At 34.5% G+C, this 17,934-nt stretch overlaps 1 protein-coding gene across 2 annotated transcripts in view; it reads right to left on the reverse strand.

Annotated features, from left to right (window-relative positions):
• The window catches only part of TSC22D1 (TSC22 domain family member 1), a 145,448-nt gene that overhangs the window by 94,655 nt on the left and 32,859 nt on the right, over nt 1-17,934 (reverse strand). Inside the window, exons 2-3 of one of the 2 annotated variants that reach the window (XR_609894.4) lie at nt 14,443-14,612; nt 1-13,564 (exon numbers count right to left, since the gene is read on the reverse strand). The exon at nt 1-13,564 is cut by the window's left edge and continues 27,578 nt beyond it. The exons of the other annotated variant lie outside the window; for it this stretch is intronic. The gene's annotated coding sequence lies outside the window, so the exon portion shown is untranslated. The remainder of the gene's footprint in view (nt 13,565-14,442; nt 14,613-17,934) is intronic. 2 annotated transcript variants of the gene reach the window in all.

Genomic DNA, 17,934 nt, shown 5'->3' on the forward strand with positions numbered 1-17,934 from the left:
TGTAATCACAGCACTTTGGGAAACCGAGGCAGGAGGATCACTTGAGCCCAGGAATTCAAGACCAGCCTAGCAACCCAGTGAGCCCCCACCTCTACAAAAATCAAAAGATAAATTAGCCAAGCATGGAGGCGCATGCCTGTAGTCCCATCTTCTCAAGAGCCTGAGGCAGGAGGATCCCTTGAACCCAGGAGTTGAAGGCTGCAGTAAGCCATGATCGTGCCACTGCACTCTAGCCTGGGTAACACAGCAAGACCCTGTCTCTAAAAAAGTAAAAATAAAAGGGAGTCTCTAGGGAAACCCAAATACCACAGAGTAGACAAAATCAAGGACACTATAGGAAATTTTAGCCTCTGACATCAACAGCAAATAAACACAGATTAACCCCTAGCCAGATAAACATGAAACTTCATGCTCAAGTCCTACTGATCTTAGTTCCTTTTACCCAATACATCATATCTAGCTTTTAACAAAAAAAAAAAAAAAAAAAAAAAAAAAAAAAATAGCCAGGCTCAGTGGTTCACACCTGTAATCCCAGCATTTTGGGAGGCTAAGATGAGCAGACTGCCTTGATCTCAGGAGTTTGAACCTAGTGTGGACAACATGGCAAAAACCCATCTCTACAAAAATAGAAAAATTAGCCAGGTGTTGGTGGCTTGCGCCTGCAGTCCCAGCTCCTCAGGAGGCTGAGGCTGGAGAATCTCTTGAGACCAGGAAGTGGAGGTTGCAGTTAGCCAAGACTGCGCCACTGTACTCCAGCCTGGATAACAGGGTGAGACCCTGTCTCAAAAACAAACAAACAAACAAACAAAAAACACCATTAGACATGCTAAAAGGTTAGGAAAAATAAAACAGTCTGAGGATCCAAAGCAAGTGTCAGAATCAGATTCAGATATGGCAGATATTTTGCAATTATTAGGCCAACAATTGCAAATAACTACTAACATGCTAAGGGCTCTAGTGGAAAAAGTAGAGAACATGTTAAGAATTGATGGGTAATATAAGCAAAGAGATGAAAATTCTGAGAATCAAAAGGAAATGCCAGAAATAAAAAAAAAACAGCAACAGAAAAAAAGAATGCATGTTACCAGATCATCTGCACATGGCCTAAGAATCAGTGAGCTCAAAGATATGTCAATAAAAACTTCCAAAACTGAAAAGCAAAGAAAAAAAAAAGGAATAGAATATCCTAAGACTGTAGGACAATTTAAAAAGGTAAAATGTATGCATAATAGGAATCCAAGACAGAAAAGAAAGAGAGAAGGAAACAGAATACAGATGCTCCTCCACTTAAGTCCCAGTAAGTCCATCCTGAGTGAAAATACTGTCAGTCAAAAAGGCATAGCTGACTGGAAGCTGAGGCTTGCTGCTGCCCAGCATAGCAAGAGAAGTATGGTTTCTACAGAATGCATATTGCTTTTGCACCATTGTAAAGCTGAAAAATCATTAAAATAGTAATCGAAGAAAAAATGGCTGAAAATTTTCCAACATTTATGACAGACACCAAATCACAGAGGCAGAAAGTTTGGAGAACATGACATAAGATAAATACCAAAAATCTACACTTAGGCATGTCATATTCAATCTGCAGAAAATCAAAGACAACGAAAAGATACTTAAAGAAGCCACAGATGGTAGTTAAGAGAAACCTTACCTATTGAGGAACAAGGATAAGAATTACATCAGACATTTCTTCAGAAACCATGCAAGCAAGAAGATTGAAGTGAAATATTTAGTGCTGAAAAAAAAAACTATCAACCTACAATTCTGCATACAGCAAAATTCTTAAAAAGTATAAGAGAAAAAAAGACTTTCTCAGATAAAAATAGAGAATTTGTCACTACTAGACCTGTCTTGAAAAAAATGTTAAAAGTTCTTCCGAAAGAAGGAAAATATAGGTTACCGATCTGCAAAAAGAAAGGAAAAGCATTAAAGAATGAAAGATAAAAACAAAACGTTTATTTTAAAAATTCTTAACTGATCTAACACATAAGTTTGTTCAAAATAATGACATCAACAATATATTGAATAATTATAATTTATGGAAAAGCAAAATAAAAAACAGCAGTGTTATAAGAAATGGGAGAAATAATTGGTAATGCTGTGTTATAAGGTACCAGCACTGCCCATAAAACAGTTTTAATGTTAACTGAAGGTGGATTAGTTGTAAATGTACACTGCCAACTCTAGGGCAACTAAAACAAAAATTTTTTAAGTATAATTGATATGCTATGAACAGACAGAAAACGGAATTATTTAAAATGTTCAACTAATAACAGAGAAGGCAGAAAAAGAGTGGAAGGCAAAATAAATTTTTTAAAAAAGAACAAGAGCAATGAACAGAAAAGCTGCAAACCTAGACCAGATAACTAATCCAACTAAATCAATAATCATTTTAAATGTGAACAGCTTAAATATACCAATTAAAACACAGAGACTTTCAAAGTGGATTTAAAACAACAAGATCCGACTGTACACTATATGTTGGCTACAAGAAGCCCACTTTAAATATAAAAACACATAGAGGTTAAAAGTAAAAGGATAGGGACAGATATGCTATGCTAACACTAATCAAAACAAAGTGGGAATAGCTGCATTAATCTCAAAGCAGACCTCAGAACAAGGAAAGTTATCAAAGACAAAGGGCATTTCATTATGATAAAGGGGCCAATACTCCAAGAAGACATAACCATTCTTAATATGTATGTGCCTAGCAATAGAGCATCAAAATATGAGACAAAAACTGATAGAAATGTAAGGAGGACTAGTCAAATCCACTATCATAGTTAAAGACTTAAACACCCCTCAATCAGGAATTGACAGATCCAGAAGGCAGAAGATCGGTAAGGACATAATTGAACTAAACAGCACCATCAATCAACAGGATCTAATTGACATCTATAGGCTACTTCATCCAACAACAAACAGAATACACATTCTTCTCAAGCTCACATAAATGTTCACCAAAACAGACCACATTCTGGGCAATAAAAACATAAAACAAATGTAAAAGAATACAAACCAAGCTTTCAGGCCACAATGGAATTAAACTAAAAATCAATAACACATACCAAATATTTACAGATAGTTGCAAACCCACAAAATACTTAGAAATTTAAAAATACACTTCTAAATATAACATCGGTCAAAGAAGCCTCAATTTTTTTAATTGTTTCAAACTAAATGAAAATAAAAATAGTTTATCAAAATTTTTGGAATGCAGCAGAAACAGTGCTAGAGGGAAATTTATAACACTGAAAGCATATAAAAGACTGAAAACCAATAATCTAAGAAAACTGAAACAGAAGAGCAATATAAATCTAAAGCAAACAGAAAAAGAAATCAGATCAGAAATCAATGAAACTGAAAACATGTTAATACAGAAAAATCAACAAAACCAAAATCTAGTTCTTTGATCAATAAAACTGATAAAACTTAGGGCCAGGCTAGCCAATAAAAGACACCAAAAAATAATACCACAAATCAAAAAGCATGACTACTGATCCCATGGGTATTAAAAGAATAATAAGTGTTATGAGCAGTTCTGTCTCCACAAATTTGTTAAGTTAGATGAAATGGGCAAATTCCTTGAATAATCTATCAAAATTCACATGGGAAAAAACAGATAAACTGAATAGGCCCATATCTATTAAAGAAATTGAATCAATCATTAATAACCTTCCCATGTAGAGTTCTACCAGGTATCTCATGATATGATACCAATTCTCTATAATCTCTTTAGAAAGCAGAAACAGTAAACAATTCTTAGCTCATTCTGTGAGGCCTTTGTAACAGAACTAGAAAGATAATACTAGAAAGGCAAATTACAGACCAATCTCTCATTAATATTGATGCAAAAATCCTTGACAAAATACAAATCAAATCCAACAATGTATAAAAAAAATTCTACACCATGACCAAGTGAGATTTTTCCATATATATGAGGCTGGTTTGACATTCAAAAGTCAATTTATAAAATCTACTACATCAATAGGCTAAAGAAAAATCATGTGATCCTATCAATAAATGCAGAAAAAGCACATGACAAAAATCCAACATCCATTCATAAAAACTCTGGGCAAACTAGGAAGAGAGGGAAACTCCCTCAACCTGATAAAGAGTATCAACAAAAAAAAACCTACAGTGAACATCTCACTTACTGTTGAGAAATGTCTTTCTTGTTGGTGAAGAAGGATGCTTTCCCCTAATATTGGGAACAAGACAAGGATGTCTCCTCTCACCACCCCAATTCAACATTATACTGGGAAGTCCTAGCCAGTGCAATAAGCAAACAGAATGAAAGGTATGCAGATTGAAAAGGAACAAATAAAACTTGTTTGCAGATGATATGATTGTGTATGTTGAAAACCGCTAGGAATCAAGGAAAAGATTCCTGCAACTAACACCTATAGCAAGGTTGAAGAATATAAGGTTAGTACACAAGTCAATTGCTTTCCCATACACCAGCAATGAACAATTGGAATTGGAAATTAAAACACCATTTACATTAACACCAAGAAATTAAACACTTTGGTATAAATCTAACAAAATAGGATCTCATATAAGGTCTATATAAGGAAAAAGCTAAAAAATGCTAATCAAAAATCAAAGATCTGAAAAAATGGAGAGATATTCGATGTTTATAGATAGGAATACTCAATAATGCTAAGATGTCAATTCTTCCCAACTTGATCTTTAGATTCAGTGCAATCCCAGTCAAAATCCTGGCATGGTGGATACAGGCAAACTGATTTGAAAGTCTATGTGGAAAAGCAAAAGGTCCAAAATGGCCAACACGATACCGAAGAACCAAGTCAGAGGATTTACACTCTCCAGACTTCAAGACTTAGTAAAAAGCTTCAGTATTCAACACAGTATGATATTGGCAAAGAAAAGATCAGTGGAATGGAATAAAGAGCCCAGATGTAGAACCACATAGAGTCAACTGACCTTTGAAAAGAGAGCAAAGGCAATTCATGGAGAAAGAACAGTCTTCAACAAATGGTGCTGGAACAACTGGACATCATATGTCCCTCATCCCCCCAAAAATCAATGTAAACACAAACCTTACCCCTTTCACAAAAACTGAGACCCAGTCATAGATCTAAATGTAAATCACAAAACTTAAAAAAAAATCTGTAGGATATAAAACGGGAAAATCTAGGTGGCCTTAAATTTTTAGATACACCACCAAAATCATGACCCAGTAAAGGTAGACTTTATTAAAATTTCTTTGCAAAAGACAATATTAAGAGAACGAGAAGACAAGCCACAGATTGGGATAAAACATTTACCAAACACCCGATAAAAAGCTGGTATCCAAAATATATCAAGAACTCTTAAAACTCAAAAAAAAAAAAACCTCATTTTTAAAATGGGTAAATAATTTAAGCAGACACTCAGCAGATTGAGTGGAAAGTGTATGAGAAGATGTTCAACATCATATATCATTAGGGAATTGCAAATTAAAACAATGAGATACCACTACACACCTATTAGAGTAGCTACAACCAAATGATAACATCAAATGCTGGTGAGAATGTGGAGCAACAGAAATCACATTCATTGCTGATGGGAATGCAAAATGGTAAAGTCACTTTAGAAGACAGTTTGGCAGTTTCTGTACTGCAAAGCTAAGCACTGACTTACCATATGATCCAGCCATCACACAAATAAGGGAGCAAAGGACATTTCTAGGTCAAACTATTCTGTATGATACTAATGGTGAATACGTGACATGTATTTGACAGAACCTATAGAACTGCACGACAGAAAGCATGAACCCCAATGTAAACTATGGACTTTAATTAATAATTGATCAATACTGGTTCATCAATTATAACAAATATAACACACTAACACAAGATGGTAACAGGAAACTGTGGGAGGGAGGAGGAGGTAAATGGGAACTCTCTACACTTACTGGTCAACTATTCCATAAATGTAAAACTGCTCTTTTTTAAAAGTCTATTTAAAAATACTAAAATAACCCTTTAATTCAGACACTGAGGTTCTATATGAAATTCTGAGAATATGCAAATGCATTATCAATGGTGTAATAGATCAACAGATCTGCCTTGGAATGCCATCTTCATTGCTTACAGATTTTATGTCCTTGGCCAAGTCTTGTAACCTCTGAGCTTCAACATTTTTATGTGTAAAATGAAAAAATTATCACCTTTCTCACAGGTTAACTCAATTAAATTAGGTAAATATACCTGAAGCACCTAGCAAAGGTACACTTAGTAGGTATGTAAATGTTTGTTCTTTTCTTATTTTCCCCCAAATTCTTTCTAAATCAGGCAAGACAGGATATATCCTAACTCAACCAGTGTTTCTCAAATTGGGGTATCTATACCCTTAGATGTACATGCAACCATTAAATAAATAAAACACCTCATGTCTTCCAGGAGTTCAAGATTTGGGGGAGGAAGGATAAATATTTTAAATGGTAATTAAAAGCACTATTATACTAAAATAATGTTGCTATAGCAGAATGTTTGCACTGTATTTCAATATGCAACACAAGACTGTGCCTGAATTAGAACTTAGGCCATATTCTCAAACTTCCAGGACTACTTCTTCACCATCTTCTGCCATTTGATATATGTCCCACACTTTTCCACTAATTTTAATTATGTTACTAAACTCAAGTTTATTTTCTTCTCAATACCAGTCACATGACAAGTGTCTCCAACAAGCCTGGTTACCCTTAAATTAGTAAATACAACCTGAAAAATAACATTTTATATTTACAAAATTTAATATACAATTTAAAGTCAGAATTAAAGCAAACTGAAAATAACTTAAATGGTGACTGTACTTTTGTATTTATGATTTCCCAAGGTTGTGGCTGTAACACTGAGTCAATTTCTTTTATAAGCTGTGCAAAATACAAATACTTTGCAGATACAGACTACTAGCCTAATTTTTAGAAACAAAATACTTTTTCATATCACTATAATTTCTTTGCCTAGGAGAATCTCAACATGCATAAAATCAAGCACTTTACTGGATAAATGTTTAAGGAGAAAGCGGTATGAGTATTCCAGGCCAAACGTAACATAAGGTCACGTGTTATAAGCCCAGGCAGAGCACATCTGTAATGTGCTGGTTTGGTGTCACACACTAACAGAAGCTGCAGTGCGCTCACAGAAGATCTACAAAATCTTTTTTTTGAGACGGAGTCTTGCTCTGTCGCCCAGGCTGGAGTGCAGTGGCACCATCTCGGCTCACTGCAAGCTCCGCCTCCCAGGTCCTCGCCATTCTCCTGCCTCAGCCTCCCGAGTAGCTGGGACTATAGGCGCACGCCACCATGCCTGGCTTTTTTTTTTATTTTTTTAGTAGAGACGGGGTTTCACCGTGTTAGCCAGGATGGTCTCGATCTCCTGACCTGTGATCCGCCTGCCTCAGCCTCCCGAAGTGCTGGGATTACAGGCGTGAGCCACCACACCCAGTCGATCTACAAAATCTTTAAGGATCTCAAAAGCATGCTACATGAATAAGAGTTAAGAATATGGGGATACTTAATACGTAGAAGACTTGGGCTTGGAATTGATGGGAAATTAATAGCTATCTTGAAGGCTGTCACATTTGAAAGGGATCAGACTTGCTCTGTCGTCTCAAACTAGGATCAACAAGCAGCAGTAAGTAGTAAAGTGGTACATCTGGTAGTGAAGAGACTTGAGTACTACAGACAATTTGTTTAAAAAGAGTGTGGTATTAGAAATGTATGTGGTATTTTTGGATACCAATTATCTTGCATGTAAAATAAGGGTGCTAAGCTAGAGAATTCTAAAGTAATTTTCAAGTAAAAATGGCATGGGAGCGGGGGCCAGGCGTGGTGGTTCACTTGAGGGCATGATTAGCCAGGCATGATGGCCGGTGCCTGTAATCCCAGTACTTTGGGAGGCTGAGGTGGATCAATCACTTGAGGTCAGGAGTTCGAGACCAGCCTGGCCAACATGGTGAAACCTCATCTCTACTAGAAGTACAAAAAATTAGCTGGGCATGGTGGTCCGTGCCTGTAATCCCAGCTACTCACGAGGCTGAGGCGAGAACCACTTGAACCCAGGAGGCAGATGTTGCAGTGAGCTGAGATCTTGCCACTGCACTCCAGCTTAGGTAAGAGTAAGACTCTGTATCAAATAAAATTAAAAAAAAAAAAGGCATGGAAGCAAATTCTGAATCAACTTCTTAGCAAAGAGTATCCTTTCCCAGCACTTTGGGAGGCCGAGGCGGGTGGATCACCTGAGGTCAGGAGTTCAAGACCTGCCTGGCCACCATGGTGAAACCCCATCTCTACAAAAATACAAAAATTAGCCGAGCATGATGGCAGGTGCCTGTAATCCCAGGTACTCGGGAGGCTGAGGTGGGAGAATCGCTTGAACCCAGGAGGTGGTGGTTGCAGTGAGCTGAGGTTGCCCCACGGCACTCCAGCATGGGCAATAGAGCGAGACTCTTGTCTCCAAAACAAACAAACAAAAATAGTATCCTGAATGTACATGGAATCAGCTATGAAATGCCAAGTTCTATCACAAAGAACTTAGCAAAGGTAATGATGGCATGTTGATTCACATTATCACTTTTTCTACATCAAAAGGTAAGGTGGAATAAATAGCAAATTATTTTAAGAAAAGCCAGGCCAGGAGCAGTAGCCCATGCCCGTAATCTCAACATTTTAGGAGACTGAGGAGGGAGGATCACTCCTCAGCCTGGGCGACATAAACTCCATCTCTGCAAAAACATACAAAAATTAGCTGGGTATGGTGGTGCATACCTATAGTCCCAGCTTGAGAGGCTGAGGTAGGAGGATCACCTGAACCTGGGGAGTTCAAGGCTGCAGTGAGCCAGGATTGAGCCACTGCACTGCAGCCTGAGCGACGGAGTAAGACCCTGTCTCAAGGAGAAAAAAAAAAAAGCAGACATGGCAGTGCACGCCTGTAGCAGAAAAAACTGAGGCAAGAGGATCACTTGGTGAACTATAATGGTGCTACTGCACTCCAGCCTAGGTGACACTGTGAGACCCTGTCTTAAAAAAAAAAAAAAAAAAAAAAAAAAAAAAGCCAAAAATGTCCACTAGCAGTTCTTTTTAAAGAACTCAAAAACATGATGCAGGATTACTGCATTTTTCGATGTTATCCTTTATTGAGTAAATTACACTAGTAATTTAATTCTAGGGGGAAAAGTCCTAATCTATTTTCCTATCTTGTCCATATTCAATATTGCATTTTTCTTTGTTTCTAGATATGCTATTATCCTAACACAACCCTTTGAACCTACTTAATATTCCCTAGAGAATAATAGTATATCACTTTCTCCTGTCAATTATTTTATATACCAGGCAACAATATTATTTCTTGATCCTCAGTACAAGACTTCCGAGTTACAGTGCTAAGTAAACATTTACAGAATTCCTTAATTTCTCAAACCAAAATAAAAGTTCTAAGTCAAGCAATTGTTTTCTAAGTTCTAGATTTTAATACAAACAGCCAAAAGGAGATTGTACTTTCCTTTTGCTTTGCCAAAATCTGCAAAAATTTTGCCAAAAATATTCCAGGCAATAATCTCATGAAATATATACTCAACTTACCAAAGTACAGTATTTTTACAGTGCTCAGGCTTGAGAAATTAAATATGAATCATAAATGCTGAGAGCAGGGGTAGGAAATGCCTTGGAATATTGGAGGCTACATATACACAGAGTACAATGTCTGTGGACATGTTTCTAAATGCACTCCAAAGCCACACAAAAACAAATTTGTGGTTTATCAATTTCACTTCTCTGAGAGTTTTAAGAAAAATTATTTTCCTAATTCTACATCTATCTGAAAACCCAAGGATACCTGTTGTAGTTTACATTATAATCCAAACATTAAACATATTTTGAATATTTTTCTACCTATGCCATACCTTACCTCTTCAGCAGAGATCCCTTTGATCATAATTCCTGAAAACTCCAATGAATACTTCAAAGTTCACTAACATTTTTAATGCAGTAATCTAATTACCTTAGATGTACATATTAGTGGAAAAAACACTCCAGAGTACCTAAGTGCTGAATTTTGAAACAAATCTTTCACATTTTAGGACTAAATTACTATGAAATATTTTTAAAGGGAAACAAAAATACCTGGATAAAAATAAAGTAAAAAAATTGCTTAGGACATCTAAGCACTGACATTTGTCACAGTATTTCAATATGGCAAAGAAAATAAGATCTGTGTACATATTTACAATAACCTATAAAGTCAGGACTTTGCAGTCACACTGCTTGTCATGTTTTTTTAAACAAAAGCTACAAAAAACAAACAAACAAACAAACAAACAAAAAAACCCATTTGTTTCCTTACTAAAGAACAATCAAAACAGATTTTTATACTACAGTTAACCTAGTCAGTGATGGTGAAACCATAAGCCTATGTTCCTATACCTCAAAAATACAATGGTAAGCCAAATTCAACATTCTGTAGTATTTTTATTTTGAAGGTTACTGATGATGTAGAGAAGAGTCTATGTTTTAAAAATTACTTTTTAAAAACTCATGTCACCATTATCTTTGCAATATTTTTCAGGTTTCCAATGCAGGGTGTATTTTAACTTCCATGCCCAACCTACCCTTTCATACACATATAGGAAAAGCTTATAGTTTTTTTTATATTCAAATAAAATACAGCCTTTCATTGAAATATACTGTGTCTGTAAACCTTTTAATAGCTTTAATTCTAAAAACAAAATTTTGTGCACAGAATCTTTACTTTTTTTCCAAACTTACCAGGTTAATAAAGCCAAGAATGTTAGCTTCCTTTCCCCCACCCCCAATACAACAGCTATTCTAAATCATAACTGCCTTTTAGAAATTTGATTTCTTTCAGAGTATTAATTTCTTTGGGGAGCCAAATTATTACATTTTAATCCACCAATTGTCATTAATTCAATTTTTACTTCTTGCCTAGGACCCCATCTTAATGTTATTTTTAATTTTGGGGGTCCATTTCTTCAATAACTTTTCTTCAAATCTGAAAGGAAATCCTCTTGCTTCTAAGCAAATCCTGCATAGAAAAGGTAAATTGTTTCTGTGGCTTCAATTAAGTAAAATTATGTAGCTATAAAAACAAGAATCAATAAAACTAAATATTACCCTTCTCCATGCTGTCTTGATAAGATTTAAAAACAAGAGACTATGAGGCCAAGATTTCTCCCACTACAATTATTTGCGCAAGTAGAACACTAAAATACAAAACATTTTTCATTTCAACAGTTCTTATGAATTGCATAGTTCTCTAATCAGCCATTATTTTCAAATGTTCTTCTGGGTAAAGGAACTGTTTTTGGATGCTATTCTGTAAGAGTTATATTTTGATCAATCTAGCATTAAAAGACTTGGTCAAATTACTCTTGATATTTACAGTATTAACTCAAGAGAGTTTTAATGGTTTGCAAAATTGAGGTACAAAAATTGCATCTAAAAAAATCCAATTCTGGAAACTAATCAGGAAAGATGATGCTAATCAGGAAAATGCAAAAACATACAAAACAGATCACCTATTTCATACATTCACTGGTGACCCCCATGAAGAATCACTTTAACAGTTCAAAAAAGTATTTTTCTGAAAAACAAAAACAAAAACAAACAAACAAAAAAACTAACACAGAGAAAGGTAGAATACATATTCATAAATATTTAGAGAAAGACACAGAAAATTAAAATACATTTAAAAATACTGTTGCAGTTTTCACTTTCTACTCCTGAAACAGAAATAAGCCATTATCAGTAAGTGCATTTTTTTCATGGAGAAAATATTTATTAGATTTCAAATTATCACATAATACAGATATTACACAATTAGTCATTCTAGAAAAAAATAGTTTATATTAATATTCATAAACACTGAAAAATATAGGACTTCATTTTGTGACATAAAATATAAAAAAACTCAAAGGTAAATTCACCAAAATAAAAGTTTAAATAAACAAATCAGTTCACAATAATATACAAAAAGTTTCACTTTTAAATAAATAGCTTGTAGTGGCATGAGGTGACTAGAAATGCACTTACATTTCCTTTTGCATATTTTAAGGAACAGAGCTAAAATTCAATCAAAGCATGAGATTAAGAGATTAAATCACTTTTCATCTTCAAAGCTGAAACAAAAAGCTTATAATCTCACAGGCCACACAAAGCGGTTTCTACTGTGGTTCAAAGAGTTCAACTAACTTAATTTCCAAGCAAATCTCATTTTTAGTTCCTTCAGTTCTTCCTAAAACGATGGACAGTTGTTTTTTTAATTTATATGTGTTTGTAAACCAATTGTCTTATTAACATTTACTAAAAACAAGTCGGGAGTAAAAGCTGTAATCACTTATGGGAATTCAAAGCTCTCTGGGGAAATTTCAGTTCAAATTGAACCTTTAAACTTACTTTTAAATACTATACTTAACAAAAATTTATTTATAATTAATGAGAAAAAAAACAGATAGCCAAGAAAGACTAAGTGCAGGTTATGCTTTAGCAAATGTGGCTTCTAAAACTTTTGAGATTTCCTAAAACATTTTAGCTGCTTCCATATTAATAACTCTGGAATGTCTATTCTTAAAATGTATACCAAATTTAACAAACTGGCAGCATTAGGTGACTTTAAAAACATTCTTTAATAGCTTTTGACTGACCAGTTAATAGATACCAAAGAAAGAAACAGAAACATTTTGATAACTACTTCAATCAATTAATTGACAGCTTGGATAAATAACTATTTCGCAACACTTATTCCTTCACACCTACAGGCTTATTCTAATACTAAGTGCTTCTGCTCTGTAAACTACTGTTTTGCGACAGTACCAAACTTTAGAATGCCTTCAGTATGAAAAGAATACCTCAAGTTTAACAGGTATGTATTACTTCAGAAGACAGACCAAGCTACTTACATCTCAAAAGATATTTCTTCTACTTCTCTATTAGAAACTTTGTTGATTTGACAATTATAATAAGGCTCAAGACCAGCGAAGATGAGCTAAAAGAGTATATCCTAATATTAAAAGCAGTTTTCGAATAATTAAGAAGTTCACCCTTTATTTACTAGTTACTTTCAGTGTCAGGCAACAAAAAAAACCATTTCATTAAGTTTTCTGGACTTCCTCTACTACTTAAAAAAATGTTTGCCTACTTCATTAAGGTGATTTTCAATCCCACAAATGTTTTAAATGAAACAGATACAGAGAGCCGCTTTTAAAAGAAAGGAGTCTCTCAAGCTTCCTCTATTTCAGTCTTCTGAATAGAAAGAAATATTTTCATGGCCATGTAAAATTCCAATCTGAAAAGATTATTTCATTATTTGGGCCTTTCCATTTTCAGACCAAAAGTAAACCAGAGTAATTCTTAAAAGTTTATAAATGACAAGATCAGGTGGCTGGCTCATCCTTGTGTCTTCTAGACATATTGCATGGATCCATTCACCACTGCCTTCCAAACTGCAGGTGCTGGCATGTGTGACAGATATCATCCATGAAGGCTCTGCTAGAAGAATTCCTTTTGCTGAAGAAGTATGATGTTTTACCAGTTGAAAGAAATCTGGGCAATTAAAGAACAAATAAACCAGTCTCCCATTATCAAGATACCTGGAGTCACAGAAGGAATCCACCAAGGAAAAATGAAAACTTGCCAAAGGTAACAAGTTCACATTCTACCCATTGTAGGTGATAAGAACTTCCTGGAATCAAATCCTACCCTTGGCATCAAAGAAACTAAGAGAAAACCATCTTAATGCCATGGGGGAAATCTAGGAAAGGGTTCTTTTGCCATAAATATTTATTCCTAGGGACTAGAAAATGACTTTTGAGTATATTAAACATAGCTTTCAGGGATACTGTATCCTGAAACTTACATTCATTCATACTTATGTTTTATTAAAGAATGGAGCCTAGAATTGACAGTAAAACCATAATAGTACTATCATTGCATCTTTTAAAAGATCTAATATGAAGTCCTAACATTTGAGGTAGGAAGAAGACCAAAAGGTTCTCACTAACAGTGTAGGATAACACCTGGACATGTGACTGTATAAATTAGACTTCAAATGTCCAGTTTGCCCAAAGATGAAATACAGAACCTTTTAAATTACTTGAATATAAAAGAGCACTTAGAAGTCCACTAATACCATAAAGGCCAAAATGGGTAGATATTCCCGTTTTAAAATTCCTGTGGACTACATAGGCATTCGTCAAATCATGTGCCCCAAATCATCCACTGCTTTAATTATCTGGAGAGAAAATTAAATTTTAGGTCTCATTTTTGAATGAGTACTAGTTAGCATTCTTAGAAAAACAAAACAGATTGCAGTCCCACCTGGTTCTTAAATGAACCCAAGGAGTTTACCACAGAATTAAATGGGCAATGGAAGGACATTCCAATCTATAAATTAACCCAAGTAAATAATGGAAAGCACCCACTTGTTTATTATCCTTTCCCACTCTCTCCAGAAGCTGGATATTCTGTCTCCAAGGGTTCAGTGGAGAAAGTGGACCCCTGACGTCAAAAGCTCTCCGTGGTCTTGGCTGTATCTGTGGTTCTAGGATCACTCCTTGCACCTCTGGTAGGAGAGAAGCACTGAAATAGAGAGCTGAATATAGATTTAAGGAAAAATTCTTATTAAGAAATTACATTCTCTGGTCATTTGAGTTTGTAATGGCTTAATCCTCAGGATAAAAAGGAGCTACCTTTGGGCATACTTTCTTTAGTGCCTTCTTAATTTGAATTTTAGAAGTCTGTCACCACAAATGATTAATTCCTCAGTAACTATTAAGAAGGGACCTGTATTGGTCTAAGCCATAACACACTCTGTGATAAACCACTCAACTTTGAGTGGAAGACCAAATCAAAAATGATAAATTATGACTGGAAACAAGATCATAGTTGTCTTTAAGGGACAGGGAAAAGGCACACAACCTCAGATATATCAAAGGAGGAGTCCCAGTTAATTCTTCTGTCAAAGAAAAGAAGATGGACTGAAAAGTAGAAACAGAAAAAACCAAGTATATTAACAGGAATACTACTAAACTTTGGGAAAGTCTAAGAAGCTGAATTTCTTCTCTGAGTTCAAGTCTTCATTAACTTAAAGAATTAATCGCACTATAGGCCCATATTATAGCAATACAAAGCTAAGCCTACATTTTATCAAAGCTTATGACTACTGTCACTGAAAAGATTTATTCTTCAAGCACTCAGCTTTAAAACTGGGAAGGCAGAATAGTGGATATAGGCAATACAGACTCAAAATCCTTTTTAAAATGCATAATCATTTTCTTTTGGGTCAAGAAGAACCAGGAATAATCATTAATGGCTATAACATAGAAATTAAAGCAGTAAGATATACCCAAATTATAGATGATGGCAAAGATACTAGAAAATAGTTAGCTTTATTATAGGAATAAATAAGAGAAGGAAGTTCAAAGCACATAGCATCTGATCAAGGAAAAGCTGAAAGGAGAATAAGATAGGCAGATACATATTTAAAGTTACAGGGACTGCAGGATAAATTTTAACAGTGTTGCCTTTGGAAAACAGATCAATTATGCTTTGTGGTACAGAGTAATACATCCCTATTAAATTTCAGATCTTATTCTAAATATAAAGGTGCTGCGTATCCTTGTTCTACGGAGTACAGTCAGTCACAGTATCCTATTTCTAGGACATGTTATATTTTGGGATAAAGTTTTTATGAAATGCTATCAAGTAATCTCCCTCTCATACCAACTAGTTATCACAATGGTTCCTTACCTGTTAGTGGAACGAGGATTGTGTTCTCTTGTTCTCTATCAATCAACCAACAAAGGTTATAGTCTCAGCACTAAGACGGTAGCAACCAACCAAAGTTAGTGTTTCTAATGCCTTCACTTCCTCCTGGCTCTGCCAGCCAGTTTGGAAATGTACCAAAAGCTGAAAAGGAATGGTTATTCCATTACCTAACAACATTTAGACTAAGTAATTTTAAAAGCTTAAAGATGAAAAGAATGAGCTAACCCTTCTGCACAGGGACATATCCAATTCTGTACAAATGAGAAATGACAGTTTGGCCTAAGTAAAGAAAACCTATGAATTTAACCATCAAATCTGCAATTACCAAATATTAAAGAAAAGAAAAAAGAAACTGGAAAGAAGAAGGTGAAACTGCCATCTAACAAGAGGTATCAAATAATTATGAAAGTACTTTATGCACCTAAAGTGGCAGCTATTTTTTCAATTTAAGCTTCCAACAGATTTTAAGTCCAAAAGCCTTTTAGTATTTAAAAGACTGTATCTTTAGATCAGTAGGCTTTAAAAAGTATTTTACAGTATAATCACAATGAGGAGGTATATGATGGATGATAAGAAGAAAGGAGTTCAGATTAGAAAAAGGATCTGAATGCTGAATCTTAACAAATGCAATCTAATTAAGTAGTTTCAAGAGTCTAAAACACCCTAGTAGATTAACAAAGCATTCCACAGCTGGAGTTGTTAAGGAGTGGCTCTTTAACAGAGGAAAAAGGCTTAAAATCAGTACGTTGGAGCTATCTACATACATTTTCACAGTACCTATATGGTGCAAATAGGTGCTATAAAAGTGCTTTAAAAATTATTTATTAAACAATCATCCTCTAGCCTTTTCTAATCAATTTCCTTGACAAATTATTCTTTTTCATATAGTAATAGCTCAATATCAACCATGAAAATTATCTAAGATTTCTAAATTAATGAAATCTAAGTAAAACTTAACTACTTTAAAATAGTTTAAAACCTATTCAGAAATTATAATTCAGATACGATTTTCCAAATTTCCTTTAGTTTCCTTTCCAGTCGTTTTCAATAGTTAACTTTCCAATAGTTTTCCTTCAGTTCTTGAATACTAATCAATAATAATATATAGGTGAGTGAAAATACAGGCAAAAAGAAAGAGGTACATTTTGATATAGGAAATACACCTCGTAATTTTCATTTTTAAGTTTACAGGCCTACTTCACTTTGAAAATGAAAAACAACTCACAAAAAACCAGATCTTGCTCAGATTAATATTGGTCTAAATTTAGAATTTCTCCTACAACAGGAACTTTACGTTAAATGCATCCAAATCTTTATTTATCACACACCACAGTATAATATAGATTAAAAGTACAACACACGTAGATTTAAAAAACCAAATGTCCGAAGGTTAAGTTACACAGCAAGTTAAATATGAGAGCTCACTGGAGAAAATGAATCTTTACAAACTTCCCCTAAGTCAGAACGCTTTCAGAATATAACTTCTTTATCTTGCCTGAAGTACCAAAACATAATAATTCAACACTCATACTCAGAAATGAATAAGCAGATTTCTCTAAGTAGAAATTATTTTGAAATCACTGAGGAGAGCTGGTATCTCTCTTGCTTTAAGAGTTAATAATTTATGAAGACTCTGAATTTGATAATGTATCATTTATATAAAAAATGTAAAGATGCTTTCAAAATGGGGTCATTATTTGAAAAAGAAAGTGCAGCCTTTGTGAGAATATTATTGATGGAAGCTCCTAAAAATGATACAGGAAGCCCTTACCTAATTCTATTTTAGTGGACAACATTCTTCTATGTGATATTTTAAGAGGGAGAAATATTTATTACACTGCAAGACTTACATTTCAACCACTAGAGAAAAAATTTCAAACCAAAGCTAACAACATCAGCAATGCTGAGCTGCTACCTCAAATGGCTCTTATAGATCTATTAACCTACCAGTACATCAATGAAATCATTTTAACATTTTCTGTAAATAACGAAATTTTTAAAGATTCTTACTGAAAATCCATGTATATTCAAATCAGAAGCAGTATTTTATATATAAATACCACTGAGAAAATTTTATGAGAAGTACATCAAATTAGGCTGTTTGCAATATTTGTTCTCAATATTAAATTATTAAATGAGCATACACA

This window comes from Pan paniscus, chromosome 14, assembly GCF_029289425.2.
Source record: "Pan paniscus chromosome 14, NHGRI_mPanPan1-v2.0_pri, whole genome shotgun sequence".
In the NCBI taxonomy this organism is placed as follows: Eukaryota; Metazoa; Chordata; class Mammalia; order Primates; family Hominidae; genus Pan; species Pan paniscus.